Genomic DNA, 26,001 nt, shown 5'->3' with positions numbered 1-26,001 from the left:
AGTACTGCATTAGAAAGATGATCACGACTGGAGGGTGGGTATGGGTCCATGCCTCTCAGGAGACAGGATGCACTGACAGGCAGGGTGTTGTGCTGTTCTCCTAAGGTCTGATTTCCAGGCCTGCCCTTCTCCTTGCGTGGAGTTTGGCCATTTTAATACTGAAGAAGAAAGCCTCAGGGGGAGGAAAAAAGAAATGAGGAACTGAACCCTTAAATCTGTCTGCATTGTTCTTTGATGAGTGGCTGATCAAAAGTTTGGAGAGGAGACGTTGAAATTACTAATACATGGTTTGTGGATCTTAATGGGTCATGCTAGCCTTTGACTTATTTCCACAAATTACAGAAACAAGCAAACACCTTAGCAACCCTGTAAAATCACATTAAGTCACAGATACTGCTAATACCAATGGCTGAGAAAACGTGGAAACCATTCACCCACAACACAATCTGCAGTCCATGAACCACAACAGACTGCGGGCTTATTCGAGCCAAGCACTTTATAGAGGTAAAAATGACAGCCATCCAATTCAAGGGCAGCAGGCTTTCTAAATACAGTGGGATTTACCAAGAACACATAAACATCCTACTTAATGGGATATCCCTAGGATTATGCCGATTCAGACATGAGACCCAATTATGGCCATTACTACCTATGGCAGTAACATACTTATGAAAATATACAGTAAAAGCCCATCAAGCAAGTTCATCAGATATCCTCAGATTAATTCAATTGAACATTTATTAAAAATCATTATGTGCAAATTTCTTAAATATAAGCCCCATACGGGCAGGGATTTTTTTTTTTTTTTTAAGCTGTACTTTAGATGAAGGTTGACAGAGCAAATTAGTTTCTCATTAAACAACTAATACACATAGTTTTGTGACACTGGTTGCCAACCCCACCAGATGTCAACAGTCTTCCCTTCTCAGTCTTGGGTTCCACACTGTCAGTTTTCCTATCCCCTCCTGCCTTCTCGTCCTTGCCCTTGGGCTAGTATGCCCATTTAGTATCGTTTTGTTTTATGGGCCTGTCTAGTCTTTGGCTGAAGGATGAACCTCATGAGTGACTTCAGTACTGAGTTAAAAGGATGTCTGTGGACTATACTCTCAGGGTTTCTCCAGTTTCTGTCAGACCGGTAAGTCTGGTCTTTTTTTGTGAGTGAGAATTTTGTTCTATATTTTTCTCCAGCTCTATCTGGGACCCTCTATTGTGATCCTGTCAGAACAGTCAGTGGTCATAGCTGGGCACCATCTGGTTTGCTGTGCTCAGTCTGGTGGAGGTGTAGTAGTTGTTGTCCATAAGTCCTTTGGAATAATCTTTCCCTTGTGTCTTTGGTTATCTTCATTCTCCCTTGCTCCAGACGGGGTAGGACCAGTGGAGTATTTTAGATGGTTGTTTACAAGCTTTTAAGAATCTAGATGCTACTCACCAAAGTAGGATTTAGACCATTTTTTATGTTATGCCAATTGAGCTAGATTTAAGGGCAAGGACTTTTGTCCATTTTATTTACTGCTGTATCTCCAGTGCCTAAAATGGCACCTATAATTGGTAGGCATTCAATAAATACTTGTTGAATGAGTAAATTAATGAATGTCATTTAACATAACCAACAAATCTATGAAATAGGCACTATATTCTCATTTCACAGATGTGGAAAGTTGGGCTAAGCTGAGGCTTGCCTGAGGATACCCAGCCTATAAGTGACACAGCCGAGATTACAACCCTGATCTTCTGGCTCCTAGTTCAGGGCTCTTGCCACCACATTGTACTACCTGTGGGGTAGCAGGACTTGCTCTGTTCCTCTAGGTTGTGCCAAGCTTCTTTACAGACTTGGCCACAGCACTGGAAGCCTTCGTATGAGTGCTTAGATACCTGTCACATTTGGAAGGAAAAAATAGAATACAGTAGCAAACAAAAAAAAGCCTCAATGCTCTCAATCCTGCCTCCAGTCTTCTGTCTGGTAGATTCATATAGCAGATGGAATTCATATAATAGAAGAAATTAAGTTAAAAGACTATGACTCCCCCCACCCCCAATTAATCCATTGAAGGCTAGTTATTGGGCATCTAGTATGATCCCTGGAGGCATGGTGGTTAACAGCTTGGTTGTTAAACAAAAGGTCGCCAGTTTGAATCCACCAGCCACTCCTTGGAAACCCCATGGGGCAGTCCTATAAGGTCTTAGTACAGATTTTAGTATGATCAGCATGATGGATGGAATACAATGCAGCTAACCAATGTCCCTGGCTTCCAGACCTTTTAACTTATTTGACAAGATAGAGCATATTAAACACACACACCCCAACTATAATATAAGACAGTAAGATTCATCGGCTGAGGGATAAGTTATTCTACCATTACTTTGATTGCTGTTCCCAATTGACTCTGTCAAGTCCTAGGAGAAGTGATGCTTCATTTCTTTTGGTCAGTTCTTAGTTTCTTCCATAGTTGCTGCTGGTAAGAGAGGTCTTGCTCTCTCAGTCCTCTCATCACAACCCCACCCAACTAGATAATGACCTAGTAGGCAAGGCCTGGCAATAACTTCGGTGGCCCAGCCCAGAAACCAGAGTTCTGACCAGGGACAATTTGGAAGTTCAAGAGAGCATCCCAGGCCCAGAGGCCTTGACTAATGTGTTTCTCTGGTCAGTGGTTACCACAGGACAATTAAGACTTTTTATTTTATTTATTTTTTTAATGGCTTTAAAAGTAGGAAATAGCTCCAGCTTACAACCCATCTGTGCCAAGAATTATGCCTCTGGCTAAAGGCATAGTTGAGAACATAGTCTATGAACACAATGTGGGTTCTAAATGTTTTTCACATCGTCGTTTTGTGTTTCGGGTGTCTAAGTGGTTCTTGGCCAGTAGTACATGGCTGAAATAATCTGGGGTGGTGGGGGCAGGGGGTGCGTGGTTAGAATGCAGGGTATCATAACTATTGTAAGAATTTACTCTTCAATCCCCGTGTCAACTGCCATTGTATCACTGCAATTTTAGGCAACTAACAGAATTTCTTTTGTTTGTTTGTGTTTCACTCACAGCAATAACATTTATTTGCTATAAAATGACCACAATTTAAAATTTATTATCACTGTGTTTCAGTTAGTGCAACAATAAAATGCACACTCCGCAGTACTTCTGTGATTGTTTAAACTACTAATGGGATTATGCCTTCTGTTTATTTGTGCTTCTGAGTCAAGTCAATAAAACTTGCTATTAACAATACTACTGAAAAATTCCATATACCACACATGATATACCACAGCATCAGAATGTCTGTAAACGTATACAAGAAACAAAAGGTACATTACATTCCAGTTTCAGTGCAACTCAGAGAATGCATAGGTGGTATGATGATGATGGCCCAAGACTCTGTGTAATCTTAATTTCTCCTTTCACTTCAGAAGTGCCTGACTATTAAGAAAAACCCTTTGTCACTGAGTTGATTCCTATTCACGGCAACCCCATGTTTCAGAGTAGAACTGTGCTCCATAGGGTTTTCAATGGCCATCATATGGAAGTAGATCACTAGGCCCTTTTCCACAGTGCTGATGCGTAGATTCCGCAACCTTTAGGTTAGTAGCAGAGAGCAAACTGCTTGTACCACCCAGGGACCTTGAATCTGGCTATAGTTTACTTAAAAACGAAAAACAGAAAAAAAAGATTTTACTCCCCAAAATAAGAATCCAAAACAAACAAACAAACAAAAATGATCCATTTCACTCTTGGCTCTGAAACCTCCAATATGGAATTCTCAACCTCATTTCCCACTAATTGATGCCAAGAATAACAAATTACTGAGGCTAGGATAGGAGGAGATAGTTTTATAACTACAACTTCAACAGATGACCCCTCAAGACTTCCCTACAACCCTCGGAGCCCAGTGGGGGTCATCTGAGCTGAATGTCCCAGCATATCTTTCACCCTAAATATTCCTGGGGTTCTACCAGCCACACCTACATCAAGGCCCAACTACATCAAGAACAACAGCTTAAACTTTAGCATGGAAGGAACACTTGCTTGTCTGGTTTGGCATTCAAAGGAAAGACTCGTGTCATCTTTACTTTGCTGGCCCACACTGTCCTCAAAAGAAGTCAGGCAATTCCAGTCAGTCCCTCTGACATTCACTGGACAGTGGAAGAATAACGGTTTAGAAAGATAAGGCTAAAGGCTTGGCAGCATGCTGGGTTGCGGCTGACAGTTCAAGTACAGTGCGTAGGAATGTCACCAGCTTGACACCCTTCTGTAGTGACTCATTTGAGTTATGGAACATCTGGTGTACCAGCCAGGGCATGCCTGCCACAATGCGTATGGGGCTGCCCAGGCAGGCGCCAATCTGATGAGGTACATGACTGACCCTCTCCCACTCTCCACACCATGGCAGTAAAACTTGAGCTGGTACAAGATGAGAGATTCCCAAGTAAGCTGACCATTAAGAAAGTTAATCTTTTTTTTTTTTTTAATAATCATAATTATAGGTGGCCATTCTACATTTAAAAAAAAAGAAGAAAGAAAAATTGGAAAATACCAAAAAGCAAAAAGGAAAGAAAATATCATACATAATTGATACCCTTGATAACCACTGCTAATATCTTGGCATATTCCTCTTCACTCTTTTTTTGGGATAATACTATATACACAGTTATATGTAGGAACTAAATGTGGATACTACGTACACAGTAGCCTGTTTTTTCACTGAATATTACAAGGCATTTTCTGAGGTCATTAAATAGCCTTTGGTATTATGTTTTTAAAATGGCTACTGGAGCCCTGGTGGCATAGTGGTTAAGTGTGCTAACCAAAAGGTCGGCCATTCGAATCCACCAGCCACCCCTTGGAGGCCCTATAAGGCAGTTCTACTCTGTCTTACAGGGTCACTATGAGTCGGCATTGACTCGATGGCAACATTTTTTTTTTTGGAACAGGGCATCATAATGGTATATCCTAATTTAAGGGACCATTCTCTTATTGTGTATATTGAGATTATTATCCCCCTTTAGCTATTATGAATAACACTGCAACTCACATCCTTGTAGAGAATCTTTGCCTGTGTCTCCAATTGTTTCCTTAGCAGAAATTCCTGGAAGTATAATTAGTGGGTGGAAGGCTAAGAGAGTTTTTTTTAAGGGTCTTGATACATCCCGCCAAACAGTTTTTAAGAAAGGTTCTACTGAATTGCGTTCCCACCAACAATGCCTGGGAGTTGCCCATTCCGTCCAAACATGGCTCCACCTGCACAGAGCATTACCATTAAAAAAAAAATAAGACCAACACTTTCTCAGTTCACAGAGGTTACCTCAGACCCTTCTCTTTCCTAGTGGTTCCAATGATGTAAAAATGAATACAATTCCATTCCTGTGTTGTTTCCGTCTAGAAGCAATGATTAATTTTCCAAAGGGCATCCTGCCAAGAAGGTAGTGCGGAGAAGGAGACAGGCAGATGATTAGAGACAGAGAAGTACAACCTGGGGACTTCAGAACCCCTAGTCAAACGGTATGGCTGCTCTGATAGTAACTGGGAGTGGTGGGATTTAGGGCTCAAAGATAAGACTAAGTAGGAGAGATGATGTAGCCAAGGAGGGTCAAAAAGTCTTGTGCCAGCATCATACTGCAGGGAAGTCACAAAACTGGCATTTCCCTCTCTGCCAGCCAGTGGGAAACCCTGGTGGCATGGTGGCTAAGAACTACAGCTGCTAACCAAAAAGTCAGCAGTTTGAATCCACCAGGTGCTCCTTGGAAACCCTATGGGGACAGTTCTACTGTGTCCTATAGGGTCACTATGAGTCAGAATTGACTTGACGGCAGTGGGTTTGGTTTTGGTTTTTGCCAGACAGTGGCCTGTGGTCTGTAGCCCAAATTTCCCATCCTGTATCTCGGGCCTGGGCTGGGCTTGTAAGATCACTGGGCCAGAGCTGACCCTAATACTTCATCAGCCTCCTTCCCTATTAGGCCTGGAACTAGGGATGCTGCTACTAAATCCAAGGGGACTGCCTATATTTTTTCTTTTCCTCCATAATGAGAGAGGAGAAAAAATTCTGTGAAATTCCATAAAGTCCCATCTAATCAAATCCCAAATCAATGAATTCTTCTTCCTTGGAAAATGCCTTTTTATGTCTTGACTTAAAATGCCATAAAAAGGGAAGAGAAATAAAAACTTTGGCCAAGAAAATAGGGTTGAAAGGAATACCGGTAGACACATGAGATTATGTGGGCAACCCCTGTCTGTGGGAGAGATGAGAAGGCAGAAGGGCACAAGAGCTGGCTGAATGGACATGGGGAATACAGGGTGGAGAGGAGGAGTGTGCTGTCTCATCAGGAGGAGAGCAGCTAGGAGTACATAGCAAGGTGTATGTAACTTTTTGCATGAGAGACTGACTTGATTTGTAAACTTTCACTTAAAGCACAATAAAAAAAAAAAAGGAATACTGGTAAACTGACTAGCAATGAATCAGAGGAAATGGCACACAAAAAAAACTTTTTATTTGTTGAAAAGTTTGAAAACACATATATCCCTTACATGTGTTTGTTCCAGCTTTTACAGCACGGAATTTCAATGTATGTTTCAATCTCCTAAATTTTTAGTATGTGCTTCACAACTTTGCAAGAAAAAAAAATCCATATGCCTCTGAGTTTCATTGTTCTATATTCTTTTCTGACTCTTACCAGTGTGCATATTTTTTATGCAGATTCTTTTCTCTCCCTAAATACAATTTAGTATGTACTTTTCCAGACAGTCAAACAGTTCTAATTCTTATATTAGTGAGACTAACTGGTGAAATCTCTGTAAGGTCTTAATTACTGGGAGTTACTTTCAAAATAGTTTGGTTTTAATACAGTGGTTCAGTTTTCCAGCTTTCTAAAAAAATTCAGAGCCATAAGGTTCAAATAAATTTTAAACTCAGAGGGGGTAGAAATTCTCTGATTTAAACAAAATTCAAAATCTTATAATAGAGAACCTTTATACTTAAGGTTCACAAGCCAATAATGTGAATCTTCTCATGTAGAATAACACAGAAGTACAAGATAAAGGGAAAGACTCTGGATGGAAAATAAAGATGCCTGAACAGCGGTCCCAGTTCAATTCCTCATTGCACTGAAAAATCTCAGGGTGGAAAGGACCAGAAAGGTTAATAGGTCAAACATCTCTCTAACCTTTGACCACTTTATCATGTCTTGTTTCAGTTAAATTCAGTTTGAGTTTGAACAACAGGGAAATGTACCGTGATTTAAGGCAGTCCATTCAATCTGCAAAAGGCATTAATTGGTAGAAAACTTAAAAAAAAAAAAATACTGAACCTAAATCTGTCCTTGTTCTACTCTAAAGCCAGTCAAAGTACGCCCAACACTATTCTCAAGAAAGCCCTTTAAATACATCTAGACAGTGCTCAGGGCCATTCTTCCACTCCTCTTTCAGTCTTCTTTCTGCCAAAGGGTTGCAATTTCGATTATTTTCTGTAGTAGGTAGAGCACTAGCTATGAAGTCCAGGTCACAGTCTTGAGGCAGACTAAAGCAAAACCATCATCTCCCTTGTTCTAGTCACTATACTCTATTAGTACAGTCCCTGAATCACACTACTGACCTATGCTGGTCTTCAATTCTTTTCCATATATGCCTTTTTATGCCCGTATGTTAAATCATCTTGCATTTGATTTTTGAGATTTCCAGTGAAGAATGTTTCACCTTCTTTCAATGAAACTTGCTCTTCATATTTTATTCTGCATTCTAGCCAGTTGGAAACTTTTTGGTCCAACTCTGTCATTCAATATGTTAGCTATCCTTCCTAGTACTCTGTCACATGAAAATCTGAATATCAAACTATCAATTAGCTCACAGACATCATCGGTAAACATGTAGAAAACTAATGCAATAGCACTAAGAACAGACTCCTCCCTCTGGATGACATCAACTCATTAATGATCAGTCTTTAAATGTGGTAATTCCATCAGGTGTGGATTTACTTAACTGCACAAACATTATAATTTCTTACCCTTGTACACAAGGATACTATGAGATATCCTAGGCAAATTTTTCTCAAAGCCTGGCTCTCCCATCTCTTAAATTTCTGTGACTCAGTGGCCAGCAAATCTATCAAAAATGGAAGTGAAATATATGCTCTCTTGTACTGTAAAAAATATATATATACATGTACATACATATATGTATATATACACTCACATGTATACGTGCGTACACACACACACGTGCACATACAAAACCCAAACCCATTGCCACTGAGTTGAATTCTGACTCCTAGCGACCCCATAAGACAGAGTAGAACTGCTCCATTCGGTTTCCAAGACTGTAATCTTTATGGACATAGACTACCACATCTTTCTCCCGTGGAGTGGCTCATGGATTCAAACCATTGGCCTTTTGGTTAGGAGGAGGTTGAGAACAAAGAACTAGTTGCACAGGCATGGATTGAGTTTACTTTAAATTTTAGATTTGTTTACATTGCCTGGATTTTTAAAAAATCATGAACCTATATTATTTTATAATGATAGTGGAAAGCACTCTCCTATAAATGTGCTGGGATAATTGTACATCTGTATAGAGAAGTGACACTCCATCCCCTACCTCACACCATACATAACAAATGATTTTTGGGTGTATTATATACCTAAATGCCAAAGGCAAACAATAAGGGTTTTAAAAGTGAAAAACTCCAGGATCTTGGGAAAGATTTATCAAACAGGGCATAAAAAACATTAACCATAAAGGAAAAGATTGATACGCTTGACTTCATTAAAATTAAGAACTTCTATTTATCAGAGAACAACATTAAAAGAGTCCAAAGGCAGGCTACAACCTGTTAACAGAGGGGTCATAACTAGACTATGTAAGAACTACTGATTAATAAGAAAAACTGAGACGGCACAGCCCAATCTTAAGAATAAGATTTGAACAGGGATTTCAGAAGAGAAAATTCAAATAACCAATATACTTAAGAAAAGGTGCTTAACTTCTCTTTAGGTAATATAAATAATGGAAAAATATAAATTAAAATCACAGTGAGATGACACTGCACAGCCTCCAGAATGGCTAAATATATAACATCAAAAAGGTGGGAAATACCAAGTGCTTACAAGGATGTGGAACACCTGGAGTCTCATATTTTGCTGAGGAGGGAGGAAAGGGGTGTAAATTGCTACAACTACTTTGGAAAGCACTTTGGCACTATCTAGTGAAGGGGAAAATGTTCATCCCCTTTGACCCAGCAATTCTGTTTCTAGACATATACCCTAGAGCAAGGTGTGCCATTCAGAAGACATGTACAAGGACATGGAGAGCAGGTTATTTGCATTAGCAAAAACCTGAAAACAACCCAAATATTCAGCAAAAGTAGAATGGATAAATTTTAGTAGAGGTAGTCCTCAACTTACAACATATTTGAGTTATGATGAACCTCACTTATGACCATCTCTTTTTTTTGTACATCTTATTAATAATATGTATTACATACAAGGTTGCAGCATGTAATTTGCTGATGTCGTCATTCTCAGACAGTCACTCACAGATGTTCAATGTTATGATTTAGTGTTCAAAGTATTGCTGTATAGGCTATGAAAACTAAAAAAAAAAAAAAAGAGGTATTTGATTGACATCAGAACTGACTGACGACAGAGTCGCTGGAATGGAACCCTGCTGTAAGTCACGGACTACTTATATATGAATACAACGATGTCATTCTTACAATAAAAATGAATGTAAGTTGGGGACTACCTGTATATGAATCCAACAATGCACACTTTTATAAAGAAAATGAGTGAACTAGAGCTACATCTAAAAAATGTATGATACAAGAGCCTTCACACAAACAGATATATGCACACCCATGTTTACTGCAGCTCTGTTTACAACAGCAAAAAGCTGGAAGCAACCAAGGTGTCCGTCAACGGATGAATGGGTAAATAAATTGTGGTATATTCACACAATGGAATACTACGCATCGATAAAGAACAGTGACGAATCTCTGAAACATTTCATAACATGGAGGAACCTGGAAGGCATTATGCTGAGCGAAATGAGTCAGAGGCAAAAGGACAAATATTGTATAAGACCACTATTATAAGATCTTGAGAAATAGTAAAAACTGAGAAGAACACATACTTTTGTGGTTACGAAGGGGGGAGGGAGGGAGGGAGGGAGGGAGGGAGGGAGGGAGAGGGTTTTTTATTGATTAATCAGTAGATAAGAACTGCTTTGGGTGAAAGGAAAGACAACACTCAATACAAGGAAGGTCAGCTCAATTGGACTGGACCAAAAGCAAAGAAGTTTCCGGGATAAAATGAATGCTTCAAAGGTCAGTGGAGCAGGGGCGGGGGTCTGGGGAACATGGTTTGAGGGGACTTCTAAGCCAATTGGCAAAATAATTCTATTATGAAAACATTCTGCATCCCACTTTGAAATGTGGCATCTGGGGTCTTAAATGCTAACAAGCGGCCATCTAAGATGCATCAATTGGTCTCAACCCACCTGGAGCAAAGGAAAATGAAGAACGCCAAGGTCACACGACAACTAGGAGCCCAAGAGACAGAAAGGGTCACATGAACCAGAGACCTACATCATCCTGAGACCAGAAGAACTAGTTGGTGCCCGGCCACAACCGATGACTGCCCTGTCAGGGAGCACAACAGAGAACTCCAGAGGGAACAGGAGATCAACGGGATGCAGACCCCAAATTCTCATAAAAAGACCAAACTTAATGGTCTGACTGAGACTGGAGGAATCCTGGCGGCCATGCTCCCCAGACCTTCTGTCGGCACATGACAGGAACCATCCCCGAAGACAAGTCATCAGACATGAAAGGGACTGGTCAGCGGATGGGAGAGAGATGCTGATGAAGAGTGAGCTAATTATATCAGGTGGACACTTGAGAGTGTGTTGGCAGCTCTTGTCTGGAGGCGGGATGGGAGGATAGAGAGAGAGGGAAGCTGGCAAAATTGTCACGAAAGGAGAGACTGAAAGGGCTGACTCAATACGGGAAGAGCAGGTGGGAGTACGGAGTAAGATGTATGTAAACTTATATGTGACGGACTGATTGGATTTGTAAACGTTCACTTGAAGCTTAATAAAAGTTAATAAAAAAAAAATCTATGAATGACTCTTAAAACTGTTGAGCAAAAGATACCAAACTTAAAATAATAAAATACCATATGATTCAATTTATATACAGTTATGAAACCAGAATAAAATATTGTGGCTAGGGATACATACACTGAAGAGGTAAAAATACAAATAAAAGCAAGGAGTTGATTACTATGAACATCAGATTAGTGGTTATCTTTGTGGGGTGGGAAAGGACTGTGACGGGAAGGAGAAAGTGGGAGAAGGGGGCACATCTGGGGTTCTGGCAATGTTGTACTTCTTAACTGGGGTGGTGGTTACATGGGTATTTGCAGCATATGTTGTTGTACATTTACATTTCGTGCATTTTTCTATATACTAAAAAAAATATGTGCGAACCTGTCTTAAAACATACTTATGGACAGTGAGTCTATCAATATGTTAACAGTGTTCTCTCGGTGAAGAGATTAAAGGTAAATTTTGTTTTTTAAAAATATTTTCCATATTTCCTGCAACTAATATACGTTACATTTGTAACAAAAATTAATAAATGCTATTAGAAAAAAAAAAATCTCTCCAGTTGTAAAAACTGCTACTTTTTCTCTCCAGAAGAGGAACTTTAATTGGGGCAAAATGATAGTTCAGTCTTTTTCCGCCTGTGATGATTCATAAAGCTTTTTGTTTTGTTTTGTTTTTTAAATGTGCTTTAGGTGAAAGTTTACAGAGCAAATTAGTTTCACATTCAAAAATTTATACACAAATTGTTTCATGACATTGGTTGCAATCCCTGCAATGGGTCAGCACTCTCCCCCTTTCCACCCTGGGTTCCCCGTTTCCCTTCATCCAGTTTTCCTATCCTTTCCTGTATTTTCACCTTTGCTTTTGGGCAGGTGTTGCCCATTTCATCTCATACACTTGATTGATCTAAGAAGCATGCTTTTCACGTGTGTTATTGTTTTATAGGCCTGTCTAACCTTTGGTCAAAAGGTGGACTTTAGGAGTGGCTTCAGTTCTAAGTTAGATGGTTGTCCGGGGGCCATAGTTTTGGGGGTTCCTCCAGTCTCTGTCAGACCAATAAGTCTGGTCTTTTTTGTAAATTTGAATTTTGTTCTACATTTTTCTCCCACTCTGTCTGGGACCCTCTATTGTGCACCTATCAGGGTGGTCGGTGGCAGTAGCTGGGTATATCATCTAGTTCTCCCGGGCTCAGGCTGGTAGATGCTGTGGTTCATGTGGTCCACTAGTCCTTTGGACTGTTTTACTTGTCTCTTTGATTTTCTCCATTCTCCTTTGCTCCGGAGGGGATGAGACCAATAGATGTATTTTAGATGGATGCTTGCAAGCTTCTAAGACCCCAGGCACGACTCATCAAAGTAGGATGTAGAACATCTTCTTTATGAACTATGTCAATTGACCTAGATGTTCCCCAAGACCATGGTCCCCAGCCCTCAGCCCTACTAGGTGTTTGGATGTGTTTAGGAAGCTTCTATGACTGTGCCCCCTTTGTACTCTATTTTATATATATGTATATGAATGTATGTAAAAATAACCATAGCCTAACCTATATATATTTTTGTAACCTATATATATGGAAACCCTGGTGGCATAGTGGTTAAGTGCTACAGCTGCTAACCAAAGGGCTGGCAGTTCAAATCCGCCAGGCACTCCTTGGAAACTGTACGGGGCAGTTCTACCCTGTCCTATAGGGCAGCTATGAGTTGGAATTGACTCGACGGCACTGGGTTTGTTTTTTTTTTTTTTGTTGAACCTATATATATGTACATGGGTATAATCCTATATGCTCTCCTTTCCCTACTCAGCACAGGGATCTGCCTATGTATCTGATTGTAAATTATTATTTGTTTTTACATGGTTGTTATATATGCCATATATGCCATAGTACTTACTGTGGTTGCCCTTTTTAATTTTTTTCTTCATGTTTCTCTAAGTGTCTGCCTTTGTCGTGGTCAAGTTGTGCTGACAACCCCTCTACTGTGTATTGTCTTGACCTTCACCAAAGTAAATACTTGTTCACTAGCTAGTTAGTGATTTCCGTTTCCACTCTTTTCCACCCTTGTAACCATCAAAGATTGTCTCTTTCTGCATGTAAACCTTGAGTATTTATAATAGCAGCCTCATACAGTATTTATCATTTTGTGATTGATAATGCCCTCCAGATTTATCCAATGATGTGAGATGTTTCAGTGATACATCATTCTTCTTTATTGTTGCATAGTATTCCATTGTGTGCATGTACCACAATTTGTTTATCCGTTCATCCATTGATAGGCACTTATTAAGGAAGCACCACATCATTTTCCATAGTGGTTATATCATTTTACAGTTTCATCAGCAGTGTATAAGAGTTCCCATATCTCCACAACCTCACCAACATTTATTGTTTTCTGAATTTTGGATCAGTGCCATTATTGCAGGGGTGAGATACAGATCATGGTTTTGATCTGTATCTTTCTAGTGGCTATGAGTTGGAATTGACTCGACGGCAATGGGTTTGGTTTTTGGTTGGTTAGTGGCTAACGATTGTGAGAATCTTTTCATGTATTTGTTGGCCGCCTGGATGTCATACTTGGTGAAGTGTCTGTTCATGTCCTTTGCCTGTTTTGTGATTTGGTTGCTTTTCTTATTGTTGAGTGGTATTTTTAAATTTATTGAGGCTTGCTTTGTGGCCTAGCATATGATCTATTCTAGAGAATGATCTGTGTGTGCTGGAGAAGGATGTGTACTGTGCTGTTGTTGGGTGGAGTGCTCTGTATATGTCTATGAGGTCAAACTGGTTGATAGTGTTATTTGGATCTTCTGCATCTTTGAGTTCTTTTCTAGTTGTTTTGTCCATTGTAGAAAGGGGTGTGTTAAAGTCTCCTATTATTATTGTAAAACTATTTCTCTTTTCACTTGTTAGGGTTTTATATATTTTGGAGCTCTGTCATTGGGTGCATAGATACTTATTATGGTTATGACTTCTTGGTGGATTGACCCCTTAATTGTTATATAATGTTCTTCCTTGTCTCTTATGATGGAGTTGAATTAAAGTCTATTTTATCAGAGATTAATATTGCCACTTTGGCTCTTTATTGGTTACTGTTTCCCTTGATATATTTTTTCCATCCTTTGATTTTTAACCTCTTTATCTCTTTTGTCTAAGGTGTGTCTCTTGTAGGCAACATGCTGATGGGTTAATTTTTTTTTTTTTTAATCCATTCTGCTACTCTCCGTTTTTTCCTTTTTTGTGCTTTAGGTGAAAATTTACAGAGCAAAATAGTTTCTCGTTCAATATATACACAAATTGTTTTTGCAACATTGGTTGCAATCCCTGCAATTCATCAACACTCTCCCCACTCCCGTCCCAGGTTCCCCGTTTCCATCTGTCTATCTTCCCTGTCCCTTCCTGCCTTCTCATCATTATTTCTGGGCAGGTGTTGCCCATTTGGTCTCATATACATGATTGAAATAAGAAGCACATTCCTCACGTGTGTTATTATTTGTTTTATAGGCCTGTCTAATCTTTGGCTGAAGGGTAAACTTTGGGACACTCGCTGTCTCTTGACTGGTACGTTTAATCCACTTATATTCAGTGTGATTATTGATAGATATGAATTTACTGCTGTCGTTTTATTTTTGTGTGTGTGTGTGTGACGTTGACAGTTTTTTTTTCCTATTAATTTTCTGTGCTGAGATCTTTTTGTTCATGGATTGTCTTTTCATTTCCTTTCTTTTTGTCATTTTTGTGTTTACCGAGTCTTCTTGATTCTCTTTATTTTGGTGAGTAGGTTTGTTAATTTTCTTTGTGGTTACTGTGATGTTTATGTTTAAAACATAAACAGTCTGTTAGCTTTAGATATTGTCTTCACTTTCTCTCCATATGGAAGTTCTGTAACTACATCATTTGTTCCCCTTTTTGTTTCAAAGTTATCGTTGATTTCAAATTGACATCTCTGGTTCCCTGTTTTGGACTCTGTAGCTTTATTTTGGTTTTGAGATTTCTCTATCTGGGCTCACATCTAGATAATGCCGTCATGTGGCTTACTCTCAGGTTGTTGTCTGCTGTTGCTGGTTCTCTATCCGAAGGACTCCCTTTAATATTTCTTGTAAGGATGGTCTGATTTTTAAATTCCTCTAATTTCTGTTTATCTGGGAATGTCCTAATTCACCATTGTATATGACACTTTTGCTGGTATATGATTCTTGATTGGCAATTCTTTTTTTTTCAGGGTTTTATATATGTCATCCCATTGTCTTCTTGCCTGCCTGGTCTCTGCAGAGGAATTAGAGGTTAGTCTTATTGGAGTCCCTTTGTCGATATTTCATTTTTCCCGAGCTGCTCTCAGAATTATCATTGGACTTGGAAAGTTTATGATATGTCTTGGTGACTTTCCTTTGGGGTCTATCCTCTACGGGGTTTGTTGAGTTTCTTGGATGGAAAACCTTCTCAACTTTCTTGATATTGCCGAAGTTTTCTTCCAGAAAATCTTCAGGCGGGGCCAAGATGGCGGACTAGGTGGATCCTACCGCGGATCCCTCTTGCAACAAAGACTCGGAAAAACAACTGAATCGATCACATACATAACAATCTACGAACTCTGAACAACAAACACAGATTTAGAAACAGAGAACGAACAAATATGGGGAGACAGCGATTGTTTTCAGAGTCAGGAGCCAGCGTACCAGTCAGCGGATTTTCTGGAAAAACTAGTTTCCCAGTGATGGCTCGGAGACAGCAGTCCATATCAAACCACATAAAGAAGCAGACCATGACAGCTTCTACAACCCCCCAAACAAAAGAATCAAAATCTTTCCCAAATGAAGATACAATCATGGAATTATCAGATACACAATATAAAAAACTAATTTACAGAATGCTTAAAGATATCACAAATGAAATTAGGATAACTGCAGAAAAAGCCAAGGAACACACTGATAAAACTGTTGAAGAACTCAAAAAGATTATTCAAGAACATAGTGGAAAAATTAATAAGTTGCAAGAATCCATAGAGAGACAGCATGTAGAAATACAAAAGATTAACAATAAAATTACAGAATTAGACAACGCAATAGGAAGTCAGAGGAGCAGACTCGAGCAATTAGAATGTAGACTGGGACATCTGGAGGACCAGGGAATCAACACCAACAAAGCTGAAAAAAAATCAGATAAAAGAATTAAAAAAAATGAAGAAACCCTAAGAATAATGTAGGACTCTGTCAATAAGGATAACTTGCGAGTGATTGGAGTCCCAGAACAGGGAGGGGGGACAGAAAACACAGAGAAAATAGTTTAAGAACTCCTGACACAAAACTTCCCTGACATCATGAAAGATGAAAGGATATCTATCCAACATGCTCATCGAACCCCATTTAAGATTGATCCAAAAAGAAAAACACCAAGACATATTATCATCAAACTGGCCAAAACCAAAGATAAACAGAAAATTTTAAAAGCAGCCAGGGAGAAAAGAAAGGTTTCCTTCAAGGGAGAATCAATAAGTTCAGACTACTCAGCAGAAACCATGCAGGCAAGAAGGGAATGGGACGATGTATACAGAGCACTGAAGGAGAAAAAACTGCCAACCAAGGATCATATATCCAGCAAAACTCTCTCTCAAATATGAAGGAGAAATTAAGATATTTACAGATAAACACAAGTTTAGAGAATTTGCAAAAACCAAACCAAGGCTACAAGAAATGCTAAAGGAGATTGTTTGGTCAGATGACCAACAATATCAGGTACCAGCACAATACAAGGTCACAAAACAGAACGTCCTGATATCAACTCAAATAGGGAAAGCACAAAAACAAACAAATTAGGATTAATTCTAATAAATAAATAAATAATACACATAACAGGGAATCATGGAAATCAATAGGTAAAAGATCACAATAATCAAAAAGAGGGACTAAATATATGAGGCATTGAACTGCCAGATGGAGAGTGATACAAGGCGATACAGAACGATACAAGTTAGGTTTTTACTTAGAAAAATAGGGGTAAATAATAAGGTAACCACAAAAAGGAATATCAACTCCATAACTCAAGAAAAAAGCCAAGAAAAACGTAACGACTCAACTAACATAAAGTTAAACATTATGAAAATGAGGATCTCACAATCTACTAAGAAAAACGTCTCAGCACAAAAAAGTATGTGGAAAAATGAAATGGCGAACAACACACATAAAAAGGCATCAAAATGACAGCACTAAAAACTTATTTATCTATAATTACGCTGAATGTAAATGGACTAAATGCACCAATAAAGAGACAGAGAGTCACGGACTGGATAAAGAAACACGATCCATCTATATGTTGCCTACAAGAGACACACCTTAGACTTAGAGACACAAACAAACTAAAACTCAAAGGATGGAAAAAAATATATCAAGCAAACAATAAGCAAAAAAGAAGAGGAGTAGCAATATTAATTTCTGACAAAATAGACTTTAGACTTAAATCCACCACAAACGATAAAGAAGGACACTATATAATGATAAAAGGGACAATTGATCAGGAAGACATAACCATATTAAATATTTATGCACCCAATGACAGGGCTGCAAGATACATAAATCAAATTTTAACAGAATTGAAAAGTGAGATAGACACCTCCACATTTATACTAGGAGACTTCAACACACCACTTTCGGAGAAGGACAGGACATCCAGTAAGAAGCTCAATAGAGACACGGAAGACCTGCTTACAACAATCAACCATCTTGACCTCATTGACTTATACAGAACTCTCCACCCAACTGCTGCAAAATATACTTTTTTTTCTAGCACACATGGAACATTCTCTAGAATAGACCACATATTAGGTCATAAAACAAATCTTTGCAGAGTCCAAAACATCGAAATATTACAAAGCATCTTCTCAGACCACAGGCAATGAAACTAGAAATCAATAACAGAAAAACTAGGGAAAAGAAATCAAATACTTGGAAAATGAACAATACCCTCCTGAAAAAAGACTGGGTTATAGAAGACATCAAGGAGGGAATAAGGAAATTCACAGAATGCAAAGAGAATGAAAATACTTCCTATCAAAACCTCTGGGACACAGCAAAAGCAGTGCTCAGAGGCCAATTTATATCGATAAATGCACACATACAAAAAGAAGAAAGAGCCAAAATCAGAGAACTGTCCCGACAACTTGAACAAATAGAAAGTGAGCAACAAAAGAACCCATCAGGCACCAGAAGAAAACAAATAATAAAAATTAGAGCTGAACTAAATGAATTAGAGAACAGAAAAACAATTGAAAGAATTAACAAAGCCAAAAGCTGGTTCTTTGAAAAAATTAACAAAATTGATAAACCATTGGCTAGACCGACTAAAGAAATACAGGAAAGGAAACAAATAACCCGAATAAGAAACGAGAAGGACCACATCACAACAGAGCCAAATGAAATTAAAAGAATCATTTCAGACTACTACGAAAAATTGTACTCTAACAAATTTGAAAACCTAGAAGAAATGGATAAATTCTTGGAAAAACACTACCTACCTAAACTAACACATTCAGAAGTAGAACAACTAAATAGACCCATAACAAAAAAAGAGATTGAAACGGTAACCAAAAAACTTCCAACAAAGAAAAGTCCTGGCCGGGATGGCTTCACTGCAGAGTTCTACCAAACCTTCAGAGAAGACTTAACACCACTACTACTGAAGGTATTTCAAAGCATAGAAAAAGACGGAATACTACCCAACTCATTCTATGAAGCTACCATCTCCCTGATACCAAAACCAGGTAAAGACATTATAAAAAAAGAAAATTATAGACCTATATCCCTCATGAACATAGATGCAAAAATCCTCAACAAAACTCTAGCCAACAGAATCCAACAACACATCAAAAAAATAATTCACCATGATCAACTGGGATTTATACCAGGTATGCAAGGCTGGTTTAATATCACAAAAACCATTAATGTAATCCATCACATAAATAAAACAAAAGATAAAAACCACATGATCTTATCAATAGATGCAGAAAAGGCATTTGACAAAGTTCAACACCCATTTATGATAAAAACTCTCACCAAAATAGGAATTGAAGGAAAATTCCTCAACATAATAAACGGCATCTATGCAAAGCGAACAGCCAATATCACTCTAAATGGAGAGAACCTGAAAGCATTTCCCTTGAGAACGGGAACCAGACAAGGATGCCCTCTATCACCGCTCTTATTCAACATCGTACTTGAAGTCCTAGCCAGGGCAATTAGGCTAGACAAAGAAATAAAGGGTATCCGGATTGGCAAGGAGGAAGTAAAGCTATCACTATTTGCAGATGACATGATCGTGTACACGGAAAACCCTAAGGAATCCTCCAGAAAACTACTGAAACTAATAGAAGAGTTTGACAGAGTCTCAGGTTATAAAATAAACATACAAAAATCACTTGGATTCCTCTACATCAACAAAAAGAACACCGAAGAGGAAATAACCAAATCAATACCATTCACAGTAGCCCCCATGAAGATAAAATACTTAGGAATAAATCTTACCAAGGATATAAAAGACCTATACAAAGAAAACTACAAAGCTCTACTACAAGAAATTCAAAAGGACATACTTAAGTGGAAAAACATACTCTGCTCATGGATAGGAAGACTTAACATAGTAAAAATGTCTATTCTACCAAAAGCCATCTATACATATAACGCACTTCCGATCCAAATTCCAGTGTCATATTTTAAGGGGATAGAGAAACAAATCACCAATTTCATATGGAAGGGAAAGAACCCCCGGATAAGCAAAGCATTACTGAAAAAGAAGAAGAAAGTGGGAGGCCTCACTCTACCTGATTTCAGAACCTATTATACAGCTACAGTAGTCAAAACAGCCTGGTACTGGTACAACAACAGGCACATAGACCAATGGAACAGAATTGAGAATCCAGATATAAATCCATTCATGTATGAGCAGCTGATATATTTGACAAAGGACCAGTGTCAGTTAATTGGGGAAAAGATAGTCTTTTTAACAAATGGTGCTGGCATAACTGGATATCCATTTGCAAAAAAATGAAACAGGACCCATACCTCACACCATGCACAAAAACTAACTCCAAGTGGATCAAAGACCTAAACATAAAGACTAAAACGATAAAGATCATGGAAGAAAAAATTGGGACAACCCTAGGAGCCCTATTACAGGGCATAAACAGAATACAAAACATTACCAAAAATGATGAAGAGAAACCAGATAACTGGGAGCTCCTAAAAATCAAACACCTATGCTCATCTAAAGACTTCACCAAAAGAGTAAAAAGACCACCTACAGACTGGGAAAGAATTTTCAGCTATGACATCTCAGACCAGCGACTGATCTCTAAAATCTACATGATTCTGCCAAAACTCAACCACAAAAAGACAAACCACCCAATCAAGAAGTGGGCAAAGGATATGAACACACATTTCACTAAAGAAGATATTCAGGCAGCTAACAGATACATGAGAAAATGCTCCCGATCATTAGCCATTAGAGAAATGCAAATTAAAACTACTATGAGATCCATCTCACACCAACTAGACTGGCATTAATCCAAAAAACACAAAATAATAAATGTTGGAGAGGCTGCGGAGAGATTGGAACTCTCATACACTGCTGGTGGGAATGTAAAATGGTACAACCACTTTGGAAATCCATCTGGCGTTATCTTAAACAGTTAGAAATAGAACTACCATACAACCCAGAAATCCCACTCCTCGGAATATACCCTAGAGATACAAGAGCCTTCACACAAACAGATATATGCACACCCATGTTTACTGCAGCTCTGTTTACAATAGCAAAAAGCTGGAAGCAACCAAGGTGTCCGTCAACGGATGAATGGGTAAATAAATTGTGGTATATTCACACAATGGAATACTATGCATCGATAAAGAACAGTGACGAATCTCTGAGACATTTCATAACATGGAGGAACCTGGAAGGCATTATGCTGAGCGAAATGAGTCAGAGGCAAAAGGACAAATATTGTATAAGACCACTATTATAAGATCTTGAGAAATAGAAAAAACGGAGAAGAGCACATACTTTTGTGGTTACGAAGGGGGGAGGGAGGGAGGGAGGGAGAGGGTTTTTTATTGATCAATCAGTAGATAAGAACTGCTTTGGGTGAAGGGAAAGACAACACTCAATACAAGGAAGGTCAGCCTAACTGGACTGGAGTAAAAGCAAAGAGGTTTCCGGGATAAAATGAATGCTTCAAAGGTCAGCGGAGCAGGGGCGGGGGTCTGGGGAACATGGTTTGAGGGGACTTCTAAGTCAATTGGCAAAACAATTCTATTATGAAAACATTCTGCATCCCACTTTGAAATGTGGCATCTGGGGTCCTAAATGCTAACAAGCGGCCATCTAAGATCATCAATTGGTCTCAACCCACCTGGAGCAAAGGAAAATGAAGAACGCCAAGGTCACACGACAACTAGGAGCCCAAGAGACAGAAAGGGCCACATGAACCAGAGACCTACATCATCCTGAGACCAGAAGAACTAGTTGGTGCCCAGCCACAATCAATGACTGCCCTGTCAGGGAGCACAACAGAGAACTCCAGAGGGAGCAGGAGATCAGTGGGATGCAGACCCCAAATTCTCATAAAGAGACCATACTTAATGGTCTGACTGCGACTAGAGGAATCCCGGCGGCAATGCTCCCCAGACCTTCTGTTGGCACAGGACAGGAACCATCCCCGAAGACAACTCATCAGACATGAAAGGGACTGGTCAGCGGCGGGGAGAGAGATGCTGATGAAGAGTGAGCTAATTAAATCAGGTGAACACTGGAGAGTGTGTTGGCAACTCTTGACTGGAGGGGGGATGGGAAGATAGAGAGAGAGGGAAGATGGCAAAATTGGCACGAAACGAGAGACTGAAAGGGTTGACTCAATAGGGGGAGAGCAAGTGGGAGAAGGGAGTAAGATGTATGTAAACTTACATGTGACAGACTGATTGGATTTGTAAATGTTCACTTGAAGCTTAATAAAAGTTAATTAAAAAAAAAAAACTTCAAAGATTCTGTTGTTTTTTTTTTTCCTTTTACCTCCTCCTGTTTTGGGATTCCCATTACACATAAATTACTCCTCCTCTTTACATTGTCCCACATAAATGTTAGGCTTTTTTTTTTTTTTTCTTTTCATTCTCTTTTCTGTTTGTTTCTCAAACAAATTGGTATCAAGGGATTTGTCCTCTAATTCGCTGGTTCTTTCTTCCATTGTTTCAATTCTACTTGTATGTCTTTCCATTAAGTTATCCATTTCTGATATTTTAATGTTTATCTTCTAGATTCTAGTTGCTGTTTTTGTATGATTTCTAATAGCCTATTTATTTGACATTTTGTTCTTGTATTGTTTCCCTGAATTCTCCTAGGGTTTTTTTTTTTTTTTCCATGTTTTCCTTGATCTCTTTGATAACCCAGTATATACACCTTTGAATTCCTTATCGGGCAGTTCCATTATCATCTCTTCCTCAGGAACTTTGTGCTCCTTTATTTCCGTCATTTGGTTGAGCCATCTTGTCTCGTTCCTTTATATGATTTGGTGTTGTCTGTTGTCTCCAATACATTAAGGTGTTGTTTTATTTACGATTTGTTTTGCTTCATATTATCAGGGCAGGCAGGTTCATTCACTTCCTGCCTCCAGTTGGATGGGGCAATGGTGGGCAGATTGAGCCCTCTTTGCTGTTCACTGTACATGTGAGATGGTTTAGGGTGTACTGGGTGGGTGCTATCCACTGGTATGGAAATGCTCAAACTCACCTGCCAGGTAGGCAGGTGATAGGCAAGGAGTAAAGTGGCATCTGGGGGTGGGTAAGGCAGTTGTCCAGGAGGTGCACAGGTATTCTCTTTGATGGCGGAGGGGTGGGGCAGTTGGCTGGGGGCACACAGATGCTGTCCCCAGTGAAGGAGGAGTGGGGCAGTCTGTTGGGGGGCATACAGTGGGGGAGGGGTGTGGCTGGTAGCTAGAGAAGAGAAAGAAAAAAGAGAGGGTTTTGTCTATTGCTCCATGCTCACCACCTGCCCTACCTGTCAGGTATTGCTGCTGGAGAGTCACCCTGTCTCTTGGTCTTAGCTCACTCCCTGCTCTGTATATACCAGGAACCCTGAAGCTCTCATCCTCCTTCCTGCACTTCCCCTCCTCAGCTCCAGTTCATGTCCTGATCACCGTTTCACTCCAGGTATGTTGACGTAGGTTGTCTCCTACTGGAAGTTCTGTGATGTTGTCTTCCTGTGTGCCTCGCGCAGGGTTGCTACAGGCTTTGTCTCAAAATGGCCCCACTGTGCCTGGCTGTCTAGCAGGGCATCTCTACTCTGTATTTTGCCCTGTTTGCTGCTGTTGTTCAGTTTCTTTTTCTAATCGGTGTTTGATCTAATTTTATATCCGTTCATTTGATGCTCAGGGTCTCCAGGGTTGTCACCTGTATCTTTTTCACTTTGTTTCTCAGGCATTTGCTGTGGAGGGACAGTGTGGAGGTGTCTGACTAGGCCATCATCTTGAATCTCCAGTCTGACAGTTCAGTCTTTTTTGCGCCCATCAGTTCTTTGGGTTGTGTAATATAGTTGGCAGCTCCCAATGTGTACTGTTTCTCTGCTTTTTCAGTCAAACACTATCAACAAATATCTATAGAGCACCTTCCACATGCAGGAACTCATTTTTCCATCCTACCTCCTGATTGAGGAATTATGTAGGCTATTCTAGAGACCCATTTTATATTAGTATGTTATTATAATAAAGCAACAGTCTCTTCTTTTGACCCAGGCATGGGGAAATCAAAGAGGACCTCTCTGAAGCAGCATTCTGAGTAATGCTGGACAAGTAAACTCTACTGGCTGAAAGTTATTGGCATACTTTTCTGTACAGTCTACTTTCAGGGAATATTTCCTGTTTGGACTATGCAGAGGAAAAGAAGGTCAGGGGCAGGAGGAGGACTTAATAAGAATTTAAACGTCCAGTGCTGAAAACAAAGAAGTATCTAAAATTAGCTGTGGTGGCCCAGGATGCTTCAGTTTAATAGAAGCCCTGGGGAGAGGGGATTCCTTGAGTAAGGAGCCTGAAATATTCCACTGTGTTTGGAACTCTCAGCACTAGAAAAAGCACTTTGGCTAAGGACAATGTCCAGGATGATTAAGTTAAACTCTTGCGACTGTATAAGCCTTGGTCCGGATACCAAGAAAGGCATATGAGGCAGAGAGATAAGAAGAAATGAACTTTGAAGAAAAGGCCAAGAGTCTCTGACTCTCTCCTCTTTTTCCCAAGTGAATAGCTGACTTCCCTCTAATGCTGGTGTTTATTCAGCAGTCTAAACATGTGGGAAATTGTTTCTGATTTGATTTCTACCTACCCAGACCTCTTCTCTACTCCATTTAGATCTTCCGTGCCTGGTCACGCTCCTTCAGTGTGACCATGCACAAAGCCCGCTTCTTTTGTGCTCATGTCCACCTTCCAGAATGGCTGGATCACACTTCCAAGGATACAATCTTACTAGGCTTCACGGGGTCAGTTTTGCCTCTTGCTCATTTGTTTCTGAGGAGCTTATTTACTCGACTGGAAAAACTTTCAATGATTCTCCAGCAAAGTCACCCTTTCCACTGGAAAAAAGAGTTTTAACATCTGTGAATAAGAATGAACGGAAAGAAAATAATTTTTATATTCTCTCCTAGTTCTTGTACTGTAAAACCAAACATCTGATAAGTCAATGAAAACGGCCATAGCAAAATACCATTAATTCTGATCTCACAAAAATAGAATTTCTATTTTTTTCCAAATCTGAGGTGGATCCAAATTTATTCTGGACAATGTATGCATTGTTCACTGTGTAATCAAGATTTTCAACATAGATGCTTAACTGAAGAGAACCAAGTTTGGTGATCATTCCAAAATGCAAATCTGATCATGCCATTTATTTGGCTAAAACACTTCAGTGCTTCTTCATTGCACCTAGGATAAAGACCAAGACTTTCTCCCCTAGACTGCTACAGGACCTTCTAGCCTGGTTTCTCTCTCTTTTACCATTCTAATCCATCCTATTATCATTGTAACTACATGAACTTACTAAATACACAGCCTAACCAGAATATATGTCAAATATTGCTGAATGAATAACATTTTCATGGTCATAAACTCATTACCTACTGAATGCAGAATAAATTCCTTACCCTGGTATACTAGAATACAGAGATACATTTTATTCCAGCCTACCAGTTTTCCCACGCCCCTTCTTCTGGTTAATTTGATGAAGTTCTTCTCCACTCCACATGATCCAGGTGGGGTTGTCATTCAGTGTCCCAGAGGATCTCATCATTGCAGGGGTGGGCATGCGGTCCAGGCTGGCCAATCAGAACACCCCTTCCCCCACCACAATGACTAGTCCAATGATGGGCTGATCATAATTCACATATGAGGTCTAATACATAATGTTCTTTTGGGCTGTATTAGTTTAGGGACAACAGAGGTCTTTTTTCATATTACATGGCAAACATTTGTCTGCAAGTTTAAAAAAAAAAAAAAAAAGAGGGAAGAAGAGCCAAGCAAAATAGTAATTTGGACTCCTGAATCCAGTTGTGCTCAAGGTTAGATCCCTCCTGAGAGTTTCCAAAACTATACATTTATAAGTTTCATTTTTTTCCCCTTAAGCTAGTGGGTTCCTCCCACTTGAAGGTACAATATGGCCCCAATGTTCCTCTTATTACTCATTACTTGCCTTCAGGTACCTGGTGTTCTTTCAGGTCAGCATCCACTTTTTCTTAAACAGCCACATAATAAACATTTTAGACTTTGACAATGTAAAAGCATCCTTATTTCATGAGCCATAAGAAAAATAGGTAGCTGGCTGATTTGGGCTACTCCTGCTCTAGTCAAATTGGTTTACTTGTGCTGTGAGCATGCCTTAAGCCTTCCCATCTCCATGTTTGATATCACAATGA

General features: G+C 39.4%; 1 protein-coding gene across 16 annotated transcripts in view; it reads right to left on the bottom strand.

Annotated features, from left to right (window-relative positions):
- Positions 1–26,001, bottom strand: part of ARHGAP26 (Rho GTPase activating protein 26) — a 544,325-nt gene that overhangs the window by 32,591 nt on the left and 485,733 nt on the right. The window contains exon 21 of one of the 16 annotated variants that reach the window (XR_002786201.2): positions 24,420–24,666. The exons of the other annotated variants lie outside the window; for them this stretch is intronic. The gene's annotated coding sequence lies outside the window, so the exon portion shown is untranslated. The remainder of the gene's footprint in view (positions 1–24,419; positions 24,667–26,001) is intronic. 16 annotated transcript variants of the gene reach the window in all.

This window comes from Loxodonta africana, chromosome 2, assembly GCF_030014295.1.
Source record: "Loxodonta africana isolate mLoxAfr1 chromosome 2, mLoxAfr1.hap2, whole genome shotgun sequence".
In the NCBI taxonomy this organism is placed as follows: Eukaryota; Metazoa; Chordata; class Mammalia; order Proboscidea; family Elephantidae; genus Loxodonta; species Loxodonta africana.
The sequence above is the reverse complement of the archived record's forward strand: the minus strand, read 5'-3'. Positions and strand labels throughout refer to the sequence as shown.